The sequence below is a fragment of the Myotis brandtii genome, unplaced genomic scaffold (assembly GCF_000412655.1).
Source record: "Myotis brandtii unplaced genomic scaffold, ASM41265v1 scaffold613, whole genome shotgun sequence".
Classification (NCBI taxonomy): Eukaryota; Metazoa; Chordata; class Mammalia; order Chiroptera; family Vespertilionidae; genus Myotis; species Myotis brandtii.
This window is the reverse complement of record NW_005370332.1, coordinates 792,655-806,736: the sequence shown is the minus strand read 5'-3', so window position 1 is coordinate 806,736 and position 14,082 is coordinate 792,655. Positions and strand designations below refer to the sequence as shown.

At 38.7% G+C, this 14,082-nt stretch overlaps 1 protein-coding gene across 1 annotated transcript in view; it reads right to left on the bottom strand.

Moving 5' to 3' along the window:
• HTR2C (5-hydroxytryptamine (serotonin) receptor 2C, G protein-coupled) overlaps nt 1-11,278 on the bottom strand; it is a 301,222-nt gene extending 289,944 nt beyond the window's left edge. Inside the window, exon 1 of the mRNA XM_005879909.2 lies at nt 11,211-11,278. The gene's annotated coding sequence lies outside the window, so the exon portion shown is untranslated. The remainder of the gene's footprint in view (nt 1-11,210) is intronic.
• Between the last annotated feature and the right edge of the window lie 2,804 nt (nt 11,279-14,082).

Below are 14,082 nucleotides of genomic sequence, written 5' to 3'. Positions count from 1 at the left end.
AGGAGGCAGCCATTCAATGATTCTCTCTCATCATTGAGGTTTCTAGCTCTCTCTCCCTCTCCCTTCCTCTCTGAAATCAATAAAAATTATATATTTTTTTAAAAAAAGAGAAAATTTATAGGGTTTTGACATTTACTAAGTGGCATCTATATGACAGAAAGTTAAGTGGGCTGCTTCATGCAATCCCTCTGACAAACTTATTTTGTACTGACTTCCATGTTATGGTTGCTGTAAATAAGGCTTTGAGGAGTTACGTAAATGGCAACAATGCTAGTGACAATAATAGCAAGAAAACAACAATAGCTAACTTTTGTTTAGCATCTGATATGTACTAGGTAGTTAATATTACAAGATTTACACAATAGCAGTTTTTCTTTGGCAAGCCCATAGGACCCAGGGAACCTGGATAATTCACGTACACCCTGGAGGCCTCACATGTTAAGTATGGCTAATAATAACCACTTTCATTTGGAATGTAAAAATTAAATGGAATAATTTGTATAATTTTCAGCACATTGCCTAGCATTGAGTAGATGTTCAATAAATGATAGTTTATATTGTAACTATATACATCATGTCTCCTCATTTAATAAGAAACCTGGCCACAGGTCCTTTGAATAGTCAAAACAAAACAAAACAAAACAAAAGCTTATGATTTCCTATATCTACATTTGCTATTCTTCCTAATTTCCATTAATAAAATCATGCCGCTTTTCCTCTCATGGTTTGTCAGTATGTAAAAATCACCTAAAATTTTCTGACCAAAATTTTAGCTTTCCTTCTATTGTGGAAAAGTGAAAACTCTCCCTTTGTTCTCACTCCCATTTTTTTACCTGTGGGCTATGACTAAAGCACAGCTACTGGTAGATGCATTCCCTATTTGGGGGGAGATCTGGGTAAATAAGTGGTGGCCATAAGTCCCCATTTATTAGATTGTTTGGAGAACTAAAAAAAAAAAATTCCTGAAATCCTTTGTGTATAAATTCTCAGAAAATCTTAATTCATTTTCCAGCATTCCAATGACACATACATTACTCTAAAAGAACTAGACAAAGTCCTTTTCAAAAGGATGAGTTGGAAAATGTAAAGAGAATTAATAGAAGAACATTCCAAATGTATTGAGATTGAGTTAAATTTGTACTTGATATTCCTTCTTTCATAATTCCCAACTCTGATGTTTTTTATAATATTCCATCATCTTACTCCAAGGCCACTTCCAGAGAAATAATAGAACCATCTTCTAAAAAAAAAAAAAACCTATGCTCATTTTACTCCTCAGCATGTATGCCTTCTCTGTAGCTCATCAGCAAAGTCTGTCAGATGCTGAAACATTTGTAGAGACCATCTTTTTAATCTTCAATCCTTAGTTCTTAGTTTCTTTTTTAGGCTGCTGTGTGCTTTGTAACAAGGGACAAGTGGCTTGATTGCCTTGCTCTGCCTAGCTCTGTGATACTCATCTCACTTCTCATCAATGAATTTCAAACCCTGATCATTGATATAAATGCTTCCACAAAGCTTTCACAGGAGAACAGTCTGCAGTCACTTGCAGAGAGTCCTGACCTTTCAAATGTATTTTTCCTACCCCCCCCCCAATCATTTCTATTCTCTTTCTGCCTCTCAGCAGAAATGTGAAAGCACCCCCCACTTCTCATTTGTATGCTCAACTGACACCACAACTCATTAAATTTTGAAACCATTTAAATATGCATATAAGGAATCCACATTTCATTCAAGCCTTCTCAAACCAGAAAGTCTAGTTCTTTTTTTTTTAACACTTTTTATTTTTCATGTCAATATTGTCTTATAAATGTAAATGTCCATGGTATATAGGTATATAAAATATTATTTATGCTCTCAAAGTCTAAAATATTTGATAAAAAAGAGACATATTTATCAGGGTAAAATTTCTCCCTGAATATGAATAAACTCATAACAGAAAGTTGCTGCTGTTTGCCTATATCTCTTTCACTATTTGCCACTTCTCTGTTCAGAAAAGCTTTACTTCCTCAAGCCCTAGCTCAACTGCAATCTTTCCCTCAGAGCCTACTTCTCCCATCACACACCTCCCGCCTCTGGCAAAGTTAGCCATTGATATTTTATGCTCTAGCATAGTGGTCAGCAAACTCCAGACTGTCTTTGTATGGCATATGAGCTAAGAATGGTGTTTACATTTTTATATGATTGGCAAAAATCAAAAGATGAATAATATATCATACTATGTGAAAATTGTATGGAGCTTGAATTTCAGTGTTTATAGAGTTCTTGGACCTCAGCCACACCCATTCATTTATATGTTGCCTATGGGGGACTTCATGCTATAAGTTCAAAGCTAAGTAGTTGGGAAAGGCTACATGGTCCACAACATCAAAATATTTACTATCTGGCTCTTTACAGAAAGTTTGTCGACCTCTGCTTTTTTACCTTGCTGCTCCAAGTGTACTCCGTGGGCTGGCAGCCTAGCATCACCTGGGAGCTTGTTAATAACACAAAGTCTCCGGCCCATCCCTGGACCTATTGAATTAATATCAACATCTGAACAGTATCCCCAGATGATTCTATGCACGATAGGTTTGAGGAACATTGTTCTAGCACTCATTGTGCTGTCTTAAAATTGTTTGTCAATATTTTAACAGGTAAAAAAAAATAGAAATGTGACCAGGATATTAAAATGTAAGAGTTATGGAAGATATGTGATTTAGGACACATCTGGGTCACTGCAAAATAACACAGTGTAATTCATTGTACTAAAAATAAAGTACAGCCCTAGCGGGTTTGGTTCAGTGGATAGAGTGTTGACCTGCAGACTAAAGGGTCCTAGGTTCGATTCCGGTCAAGGGCACATGCCTGGGTTGCAGGCTCGATCCCCAATGGGGGGCGTGCAGGAGGCAGCCAATCAATAATTCTCTCTCATCATTGATGTTTCTATCTCTCTCTCCCTCTTCCTTCCTCTCTGAAATTAATAAAAATATATTTAAAAAATAAAAAAATAAAGTACAATATCACATTAAAGCACAAATAAGAAAGATTCATTCATCTTTTTATTTTTGCCAAGAGGAAATATGAACTAAAATTGTTATCACTTAGCAATGTATTCATTCAGTAACATCACATTTCAATTATATTCATGTCTATGCTATGTAGTCCATAAAGTCATATATTTACACTATGTTACATATGTTATATTTTTTAAATATTTTTAGTGATTTCAGAGAGGAAGGGAAAGGGAGAGAGAGAGATAGAAACATCAATGATGAGAGAGAATCATTGATTGGCTGCTTCCTGCACATCCCCCACTGGGGATCGAGCCTGCAACCCGGGCATGTGCCCTTGCCTGGAATCAAACCTGGGACCCTTCAGTCCGCAGGCTGACGCTCTATCCACGAGCCAAACCAGGTAGGGCTATATTCTATTTTTAAGCATGAAACATAAACCCCTTTAGCAATGATCCTAAACACTTTATAGGTTGTGCTATAATTCAGTTTTCACAATTTTGAATTTGCTTGTTTCATAATGCATGGCAGTGATATGATTTGGTTACATGCCTATGAAGTTCTTGGTGCATGAAACAGGGCAAGAAAAACCTATCAAAATCCCCGTTGGACTGCTCAACAATTCAAACTAGGCATTTATAAGTGTCAACTGCTTGCATAGCTAATGTTACATTTAAAGTCTTGACAATACTTTTACTGCTGTCACAGTTAGTTGATAGCTCAGGTCTGCAACCCTTTGTTAAGGTCTTAGTAACTCAGGCCTCTAATTTGTGACCAGGCTGCAATATTTACAGCTACCACTTGGTGGGGAGTAGAAAAATATCCTCTGCAATGGAACAATCACATATTAACCATCTCAAAAATCACACAAATGACTTTTTAATAGATAGAACCTATTTGTTTATTCAGTTATTCAGTGAAATGAATATTTACTGAACCATATGCTAGGCAATGTGCTAGATGCTAAGAATGCAATATTAAGCAAAAGCAAATACCGTCCCTGATCTCATGGAGTTCACATCTAGTGGAGGAAGTGGCAGTCCCCAACTAATCACAAACACAAATGTATAATTATAAACTGCGATAAGTGCTATGAGGAAAGTCACACAGTGTTATCTATGAGGGGGTATAACAAAAGAAGTTGACCTAGTCTTGGAGGTTTGGGGAGGAGGGGGCGGTTAGAAAGGTGTCCCTGTTCCCAGGAGAAATATCTCTTAGGTTGTGCTCTGGAGGTTTAATAGGAGTTAACTGGTGATGTAAGTGTCAAGAGAGGTAGGAATTGCAAGGAAGTATTCGCAACAGAGGAGAGAGCATGATGTGTTCAAGGAACTGACAGTAGACAGTGTAGCTGAAGCATTCATGTGGAGGGTGGGGAGAAAGGGTAAACTATGCTACTGACATGGTAGATAGGGGCCAGACCAGGCTGCCTTTCATAAACTATGATAAAGGTTTTGATATTTATTCTAAAACCAGTAAGAATTGGGAGGATGGATTTGAGAGTGCACATGTGTCATTGGGCGATTAGTTAGAAGGCTGTTTCAGACTCTGAAAAAAGATGGAAAGCCAAACTGGTATGAAGAGAGTGGAAATGGAGTGAAAATGTTTAGGAAGTAAAGCTGACAGAAGTTAGTGATGAATTTGGTTTGGGGGCATAAGGGATAGAAAGATGTTCAAGGATGACTGACAGTTTCTGGCTTGATCCAGCTACTTAAATGACAGTGTCGTTACCAGTGAGGCAAAGAAACTTGCAACACGTTGATAACATGTTCTCATATAATCTAAACCCTATGAAGTCAATGAGAACACTCAGTGGAATGCAATTAATTATATATAGATGTTAATTGATGTTTACTTTTAATGAACATATCACAATTATATGATTTGATTTTCATATTAGCATATTAGCATCTCTAAAGATATCAGTAAAGATAGTTTTGAGGAAGCTAAATAAACAACCCTACCTAAATGTACAAAGAGGGAATAATTCATAAAGCCATGTTAGCAAGCTCATATATGCAATGTATTACTTGTCTGAGCCATATGTTTAATTTTGATAGGGAAAAATAATTTTTAAATAAGAATGAAATGAGATAGAATAGGGAAATATTCATTTCACACAACATGTAAAATTTTCCAAGCCATTAAAATATCTGTATGTTATTTAAAAGATATGGGCTATTTTTTTATCCTGACCTAAGGACATATTCGTTGATTTTTTTTTGAGAGAGAGAGGGGAAGGGAGAGACGGACAGACAGAGGGAAATATTGATATGAGAATGAAATATCGATAGGTTGCCTCCTGTACATGCCCCGACCAGAGATCGAAACTGCAACCTAAGCATGTGGCCTGACCAGGAACTGAACCCGTGACCTTTCGGTGTACCGGGGGATGCTCCAACCAACCGAGCCACATCAGCCAGGGCTGGGCTATTTTTTTTTTTAATTAGAGCAATATGTATTAAACTTAAGACTAATAAATATTTTTAAAGAGTGAAATAAAAACAGTATTGTTTATATCATAAACTCTTTGATCATGATATCCACTATACGACGTGCTGATTTACTTGCTGTAGTTACTTAAGTCATACCCATATTTTATATTTAAGGCGATATAGATGTTTTGAAAAGTATAATTTAAAAGTACAAGCATATTTTTGAAAGGCATATGGTTAAAAACAAAAAGCATACACAGACAATTATTTTACTGTTATCTAGTATGGATGGACACGTAACTCTACTTTGTAGCTATTTGACTACTTACCTTTCCAAAATAAAGTAATATTCACTTATTTTGAAAAGTTGAACTATCTTAGAATGCGTGCCTTCCAAACTATATTGTCGGCCTTGTTGGAATTTGGTGCAAACTACTCAGAGTGAAAAATATGTACAGCATATAGTTTTAAAGTTATTAGTTGGCTCAATTAGATTGTTAAATCCAATAAAAATGTCTTTAGGTACTTAGTTAATGCCATGGTTTAGAGTTCAATTGATTATTATAGAGGACCACTTAAATTTTTAGAATATTAATAAAAGTAAAAAAATGAGAAATGTGAAATTATCTTATTAAGTTTCAGATTTTTCTATGCTTTAAATGTGTGTATATATTCATTTACTAAAAAGCATGCCAGACTGGGTACCTTTCTTCTAGAGGTGCAATTATTTTATCATTTTTAGTTCATAGTTTTATTGAACTAATATTGAATATGTTATTAAATATGTATTATGTGCAAGACACTGTTAGTTCCTATAGGTGATATAAAAGGCATATACTCTGCACAGGACACACTATGATATTAAGTATGATATTACTTAACACAAATTCTGTATACCTTTTGGGAGCTTTGATTACGTATTATTTACTTTAACCAAACAAAGAGTTGAACAGCAATAAAATATATTTACTTTTAATTAAAACCAAGAAATTAAAATATTTGTGAAGAAAGAAATTAACTAAAATGCACTGCAAAGTGAAATAAGGGAAAAGTCTATCAATGTAGGTAATATTTGATTTTCATTAGCATCTATGTCTAAAACTAATTTAGTAACCTAGAGTAAAGAACTCTGATATACTCAGGTATATATCAGAGAACTGATATTGAAACAAAATCCTGTTAAGTAAAGCTGTATTTATTTGTAGTAACACAAAGCCACATAAATAAAAGATAGAAAGATAAAATTTTGTTAATATAGGTGTTAAGAGAGTGACAAGTATAAATCCCGCCATGACATTGTAAAGGCGATGTATGTACACCATTTCTTCATTACATCAGTCTTCTCTGTGAAGAAGCCTTAAATAGGATTTTACAGGGAAAAAAATAATGTTTACCTTTAATACTTACTGATATTACAAACCTTATCCAGCTCAGGAGGAGCACAGCTGTCCAAGTGATCATTTTCACAGGAGACATTGAATGCATTACCTAAGTTATTACTTTGTGGGGATATCACTCACCATATATATATACATCATAGTAGCATAGGTAACATTAGGGCTTAAGGAAAGGTATTACTAAGTTTGAGTGATAGCTAAAAACCAATCAGGTCAACTGACTTTTCTTTTTTATGATCAATGGAATCTTACATAGTTTAAAATAGCCACAGAAATCACCAGGGACCCACATTTTAAACACTTGAAGAATTTCAGGTTGTAGATGTATAGCCATTATAATAAAGCTCTTGGTACAGTGAAAATGAACACATTCAATGCCATTAGTAATTATTCACCATTAATAACCAATTTCTAACCTTTTACATTAAGTATACCCTGTGCGTAAATTTTTCATGTCACTAAAACACCCTGGAGATGCCAGCCTTGTGGAGAAGTGAAGAAAGAACAACCTTACAAACTTACATGATGAGATTTGGGGCATATTTTTCCTTTCAGCCCATGAGGGAATTCAATGGCTGGAGCCACATTTTCAATGTTAAAATGTGTCTCTCTCTGGATGGGATAGGCTTGTTAGGTATTTGCCCCATTGGGATGAATTTGTGTATCAAATATTCTCCAATTAGCAGGTGGGTAAGAGCAAGGTGTCAGCAGGCCTGTGTGTAAAGAGGGGTGCACAGGCCTGGGAGAAGAGCAAGGAGTAATCGTTATGGAGACAATATGGTAAGGATAGATAGTGCTGAAAGGAAGATACTAAAGATGAAATTAGTTTTCATATTCTACTAAAGCTGACCTTGGTTTTTACTACCAGGCAGGGATTACTATGCCATTGATATAAGTGGGATGGCCTTGTATGAACACTGTTTAAAGCCGGAGAGTGTGAACTTACCTTCATGTCCACGTTAACTCGTTTCACAAATGCAGTGAAAACATCTGCAGGCAAACTCAGATCTTCACAGACTTACAATGAGTGGCTTCCTGTGCATGCTCAGAACAGCTACTGGGGCTCTTTAAAATTGTACATTTTACACTTTCTGAATTTCATTTTTTCCTCCATGGAAAGCTGCCTATAATATCATGAACTTTTTCAATACATATTAAACAAAGGAAGTGTAACCTTTGTCATCATCTTAAATGGTGAGTCAATAAACAACATAGCAGGACAATTTGATGTTGGCCATCTTAACATTATAATGGCTATATCATAATGCAGCCATTTTAATGCAACTGTCTTGATGTAAAATCACTTTTTTTTTCTTTTCTTTTTTGATCATTAATAATGTGTATAACAGACATTCCCAAGTCTATTCCATCCCTAACCTCTATCCAATTTTGATAGACTTCCACTTTCTCCTTTATTTTTGATTGTTTAATCTTTTATATAATGAATATATAGTAATTTTATACTAAAAAAGCCTATTAAAATTTTACTGTCAAAATAAATTAACCTCTATGATCTTATCAGTTCTTTTCTCAGCAGTATCATTCTAAAAACATTTTTGTAGTTTTAAATATATGTATACTGGAGGCCCAGTGCATGAAATTCGTGCATGGGGGTGGGGGGTGTGTTCCTCAGCCCAGACTGCACTCTCTCCAATCTGGGACCCCTCAAGGGATGTCCGACTGCCCACCAGGATCGGGCCTAAAAGGGCAGTCGGACATCCCTCTCACAGTCCAGGATTGCTGTCTTCCAACCACTCGCCTGCCTGCCTGCCTGCCTGATTGCCCCTAACTGCTTCTGCCTTCCAGCCTGATCACCCCCTAACCATTCCCCTGCCAGCTTGATTAACGCCTAACTGCTCCCCTGCCGGCCCGATTGTCCTAACAGCACTCCTCTGCCAGCCTGGTCACAACTGACTGCCCTCCCCTGCTGGCCTGGTCGCCCTTAACTGCCCTCCCTTGCCAGCCTGGTTGCCCCTAACTGCCCTCTCTTGCCAGCCTAGTCACCCCTAACTGCCCTCGCCTGCTGGCCTGGTAGCGCCTAACTGTCCTCCCCTTCAGGTCTGGTTGCCCTCAATTGCCCTCCCCTGCAGGCCTGGTCACCCCCAATTGCCCTTCCCTGCTGGCCCAGTCACCCCTAACTGCCCTCTCCTGCTGCCCTGGTCACCCCTAACTGCCCTCCCTTGCCAGCCTGGTCACCCCTAACTACCCTTACCTGCTGGCCTGGTTGCCCCTAACTGTCCTCCCCTTCAGGCCTGGTCACCCCCAATTGCCCTCCCCTGCAGGCCTGGTCTCCCCTAACTGTCCTCCCCTGCACGCCTGGTCTCCCCTAACTGCCCCCCCTCCCTGCAGGCCTAGTCACCCCTAACTGTCCTCCCCTGCACGCCTGGTCTCCCCTAACTGCCCCCCCTCCCTGCAGGCCTAGTCACCCCTAACTGTCCTCCCCTGCACGCCTGGTCTCCCCTAACTGCCCCCCCTCCCTGCAGGCCTAGTCACCCCTAACTGTCCTCCCCTGCACGCCTGGTCTCCCCTAACTGCCCCCCCTCCCTGCAGGCCTAGTCACCCCTAACTGTCCTCCCCTGCACGCCTGGTCTCCCCTAACTGCCCCCCCTCCCTGCAGGCCTAGTCACCCCTAACTGTCCTCCCCTGCACGCCTGGTCTCCCCTAACTGCCCCCCCTCCCTGCAGGCCTAGTCACCCCTAACTGTCCTCCCCTGCACGCCTGGTCTCCCCTAACTGCCCCCCCTCCCTGCAGGCCTAGTCACCCCTAACTGTCCTCCCCTGCACGCCTGGTCTCCCCTAACTGCCCCCCCTCCCTGCAGGCCTAGTCACCCCTAACTGTCCTCCCCTGCACGCCTGGTCTCCCCTAACTGCCCCCCCTCCCTGCAGGCCTAGTCACCCCTAACTGTCCTCCCCTGCACGCCTGGTCTCCCCTAACTGCCCCCCCTCCCTGCAGGCCTAGTCACCCCTAACTGTCCTCCCCTGCACGCCTGGTCTCCCCTAACTGCCCCCCCTCCCTGCAGGCCTAGTCACCCCTAACTGTCCTCCCCTGCACGCCTGGTCTCCCCTAACTGCCCCCCCTCCCTGCAGGCCTAGTCACCCCTAACTGTCCTCCCCTGCACGCCTGGTCTCCCCTAACTGCCCCCCCTCCCTGCAGGCCTAGTCACCCCTAACTGTCCTCCCCTGCACGCCTGGTCTCCCCTAACTGCCCCCCCTCCCTGCAGGCCTAGTCACCCCTAACTGTCCTCCCCTGCACGCCTGGTCTCCCCTAACTGCCCCCCCTCCCTGCAGGCCTAGTCACCCCTAACTGTCCTCCCCTTCAGGCCTGGTCACCCCCAATTGCCCTTCCCTGCTGGCCCAGTCACCCCTAACTGCCCTCCCCTGCTGGCCTGGTCTCCCCTAACTGCTCTCTCCTGCTGCCCTGGTCGCCCCTAACTGCCCTCCCTTGCCAACCTGGTCACCCCTAACTGCCTTCACCTGCTGGCCTGGGCGCCAACTGCCCTCCCCTGCAGGCCTGCCCCCCCCCCAACTGCCCTACCCTGCAGGCCTGGTTGCTCCCAACTGCCCGCCTCTGCAGCCCTGGTCACCCCCAACTACCCTCCCTTTCAGGCCTGGTCCCTCCCAACTGCCCTCCCCTGCTGGCCATCTTGTGGTGGCCATCTTTGACCACATGGGGGCAGCCATCTTTTGTGTTGGAGTGATGGTAAATTTGCATATTACTCTTTTATTAGATAAGATGACTCTAAGAACTATCAGAGATTTAATTAAGTATTCCCTGTGCCATCTGGGATTTGATTTTGACCACCTTGCCTAACTTGTAATATCATGCTCAGGAAGCCTACAGAATGCAAAGTTGTCAGTTCTCTGGATCAGTGTTGTTCAGCATTTATAACTTGATACCCTCCTTTTGAGAAACAGTTTTCTAAGTCTTACCTACTGCTCCTGAGATTTTTTAGGACCATTTATGAAGACTAGTTTTAAGAGCTTTGCTTTCTAAAATTTATAATAGAAAAACAATAGCTGAATTTCCTATGCCCCAATCTTGGATATGAGTTTGTTTCTGAAGGAGAAAACTGAACATTCACATTTTGTCTTCATTAACTTAATTGTTCTTATTTATGCTAACTTATTTTATATTTATTTCATATAAAGTCAGGATAGTGGCTAAATGCTTTGTCAAAGGTGTCTGTTTAACACATTATTTGGTAATAAATGAGCCTGAAATTTTTTAGGTTGCATTAAATAATATCCTTCAAATATTGTAAATCATTAATGGCAAATGTTTTACTGGTTCAAAAGTAGGTCTACATTAGCAAATAATAAGAACACCTTAAATATAATGGTTGATATTATTGCAAAATAAGAGTCCTGAGATATGTGTATGGGTATACTTACAATTATTTTTGAAGGATGGTGATGGTTGGCCTATAGATGCTCGTGGATATTGATTGGTTGATAACCCTAAAAGCAAACATTTAAAAAAAATACAATAAGAACTCTATCAGTAAGGTGCTATTTAGGATAACAATTTACACTATTTACATATAAAGCATAACTGAAAAGTAATGAGGCTGATATCCATAAGTACCTGAACAAAGACAGTCTCATTTATGTCAGTGTCAGACCTTCCGTTAAAGTGGAAATGAAATACCAGTTAAGTGTTATAAAAGAATTAGCAAAATTCTAAATCTGATATTAAGAGAAAACATTATTTTACATAAAATAATTGCAGACCAGAAGTACTTAAATGGTATTTACCAATAGGTACTAAAACAATATTAGAAGCTAGAAGGGGAAATAACATCTGAATCACCATTTCAGTACCAATTATTTTTAAAGTGTCTATTGACATTATACATTTGAGGATGTGAAAACAAAACATATTAGCCAGCGACATTCATGCAGTAGGAAAAATAAATTAGGTGTAACCACATTAATATTTAACATGTGTTCATCATAAAATGCTTCCCAAAGCACATAAAACATAACCAAAAAGTTTTAAATACAAAGATGTTCTCAAAATATAAAGCTGTGGGAACCCACTCAGAGCCCCAGAGTTGGTATAAAGATTATTTTAAGTTGAAGACATTTTGAGATTCAACAGATGCCATGTGTGTGTGTGTCGGGGGGGGGGGGCAGAAGGGAGGGGACCCAGAGCTTCCCTCATCTGACTAAGAGCAGCAACTTCTGGAAAATGAGGCTACCATAAATCCCTTCTCCAGGGGAATTTTATAGCTCTGAAGGAGACAGAAAGACAGGTCATAGCTGTACAGACAAACCTTACCTCCTGTTTGTTCTTTTAAAAACCTATTTGTCTTTCCTAAAGAAACCTATTTGTTTTTCCTATGGAAAACTTTCCTCACTCCCCATCCCCTCACCACTAAAGTAGATATGTATATAAGCTTTTAATTTGAACAACTGAACAAGCCAGCTCCTTTGTTTTTTGACTCCCATATACATATGAAACAAACTTTTATCACCGGTTAATCTCTTTTGTCAGTTTAATTTGCCTAGCTCAGTTACAGAACCCAAGAGGGTAGAGAAAAAGTTTTTCCCCCCCTAAAAAGCGAATTCCGCTATTCATCCAAGTAAGTAAAATGAAGTGATTAGCAGCCATTAGAGTTATGAAAAATACATAGGAATTATTATCAAATTTTTGAAGACATTGAAATATTTTATTAGCTCACAAAGGTATGTTACCATAATTTGAAGTACAATAGAAAAAACTTAAGTAATAAATTCTAAAGCTACATTTAAATATTTTAATGCAACTACTCCTTTAATCATCCAACAATAGATTATCCATACAATGAATTATAACAACAAATCTTTGTATTTTTCATTCCTTATGACAATAAATAAAAATAAGTTCTGACTTCAAATTAGTGAAAACCCACTTGGGTAAAAGTCTTGCAACTTTAATCTAAATTTCAGAAAATACATTTAATATTATAAATTTGAACTAGCATTTGCATGTCTCTCTTACAGCTCCAAATAATACAAAGATTTATTGAAATAAATATGTGAGAACATATTATCACATCAATCCTCTATTTTAATGAAATGGTAGGAGACCTATAGCAAATAAAAATAATTTCTTCATGAAAAATACATAAAACTGGTTCTACCTAGCATGTTTAAAGAAGCAGAGGTATAAAATAGCAATCATTGAGCAATGATGAAACTCTATTTTCATTGAAGAAGCTGGTGGCCAAGTTATTAGTCTGTACATTAAAAATTTTAGGTAGAATTACAGTCAAGCATGAAATCATTTCAATACACAATAGTGACCCATTCTACTTGCTGTAGCTCCCACTTAATTTTACCTAATTGTACAAGTACCCTTCCAGGGAATAAAACGTTTGTGGCCAGAGAACAGCTGCCGGTGAAATTACCTCCCCCTAGTGGTTATCTGTGACATTGCAGTCAGAACAAATGTGAGCTAGGATTGCTACACCATTTATTCATGAAGGATTTATTAATTGCACACACCCCCACCCCTTGGGGGAGGATTGAGATATCTTCTAATGAAGCATTTCTGCTCTTTCATTAAAAAGCAAGCAATCTTATAATTTAAAATTTTTCTTTAAGACATCAACTGAAAATATATTTTCTAATGTTTCTAAAATTTTATTGTACATTTCTAAAATTGTACATTTCTAATTAATTTTGAAAAAGTCTAGGTGAAATGATATATTTTCTTAATTTATGTCTCTTTCTTTAGCCCCACTTGCTTTGCCCTTCCCCCAAGACCATTAGCATTTTAATATTAATATTTTGCCTCTATCATATGCTCTCCTTTTCCAGTCTTTTTTTCTCAGCTATTTATACATAAATCTGAGATATATTTTATTATCAACTTTCTGTCATTTCAAGTTTTTATCCATCTTACCAAACTGTTATTTTTAAGTTCCCACATTATTTCGATAATTTTTTTTTTCCTTTTCAGGTCAGTGACTCTAGAAGGAAAGAGAAATACTCCTGACCACAACCTGGCTCTATACATTAATTCAAACATTATATAATATCTTCCTATAAAAGTAGTGCATAAAATATTTTTCAATTGTGCAATCCTATTACCTCTGATTGTGCTTATAACTGGTTTATAAAGTGACATTAAGGGTAATTTTGTGATTGTTCAAGGCAAATTTTATTCTACTTTTCCTACAAAAGTTATTTATTTTGCTATTAGCCTTCCCTAAGGAAGGATATTATAAAATAGTACTTTCAATTCAAAATTGTGCTTTAAAAGTCATTAAGAACCCTG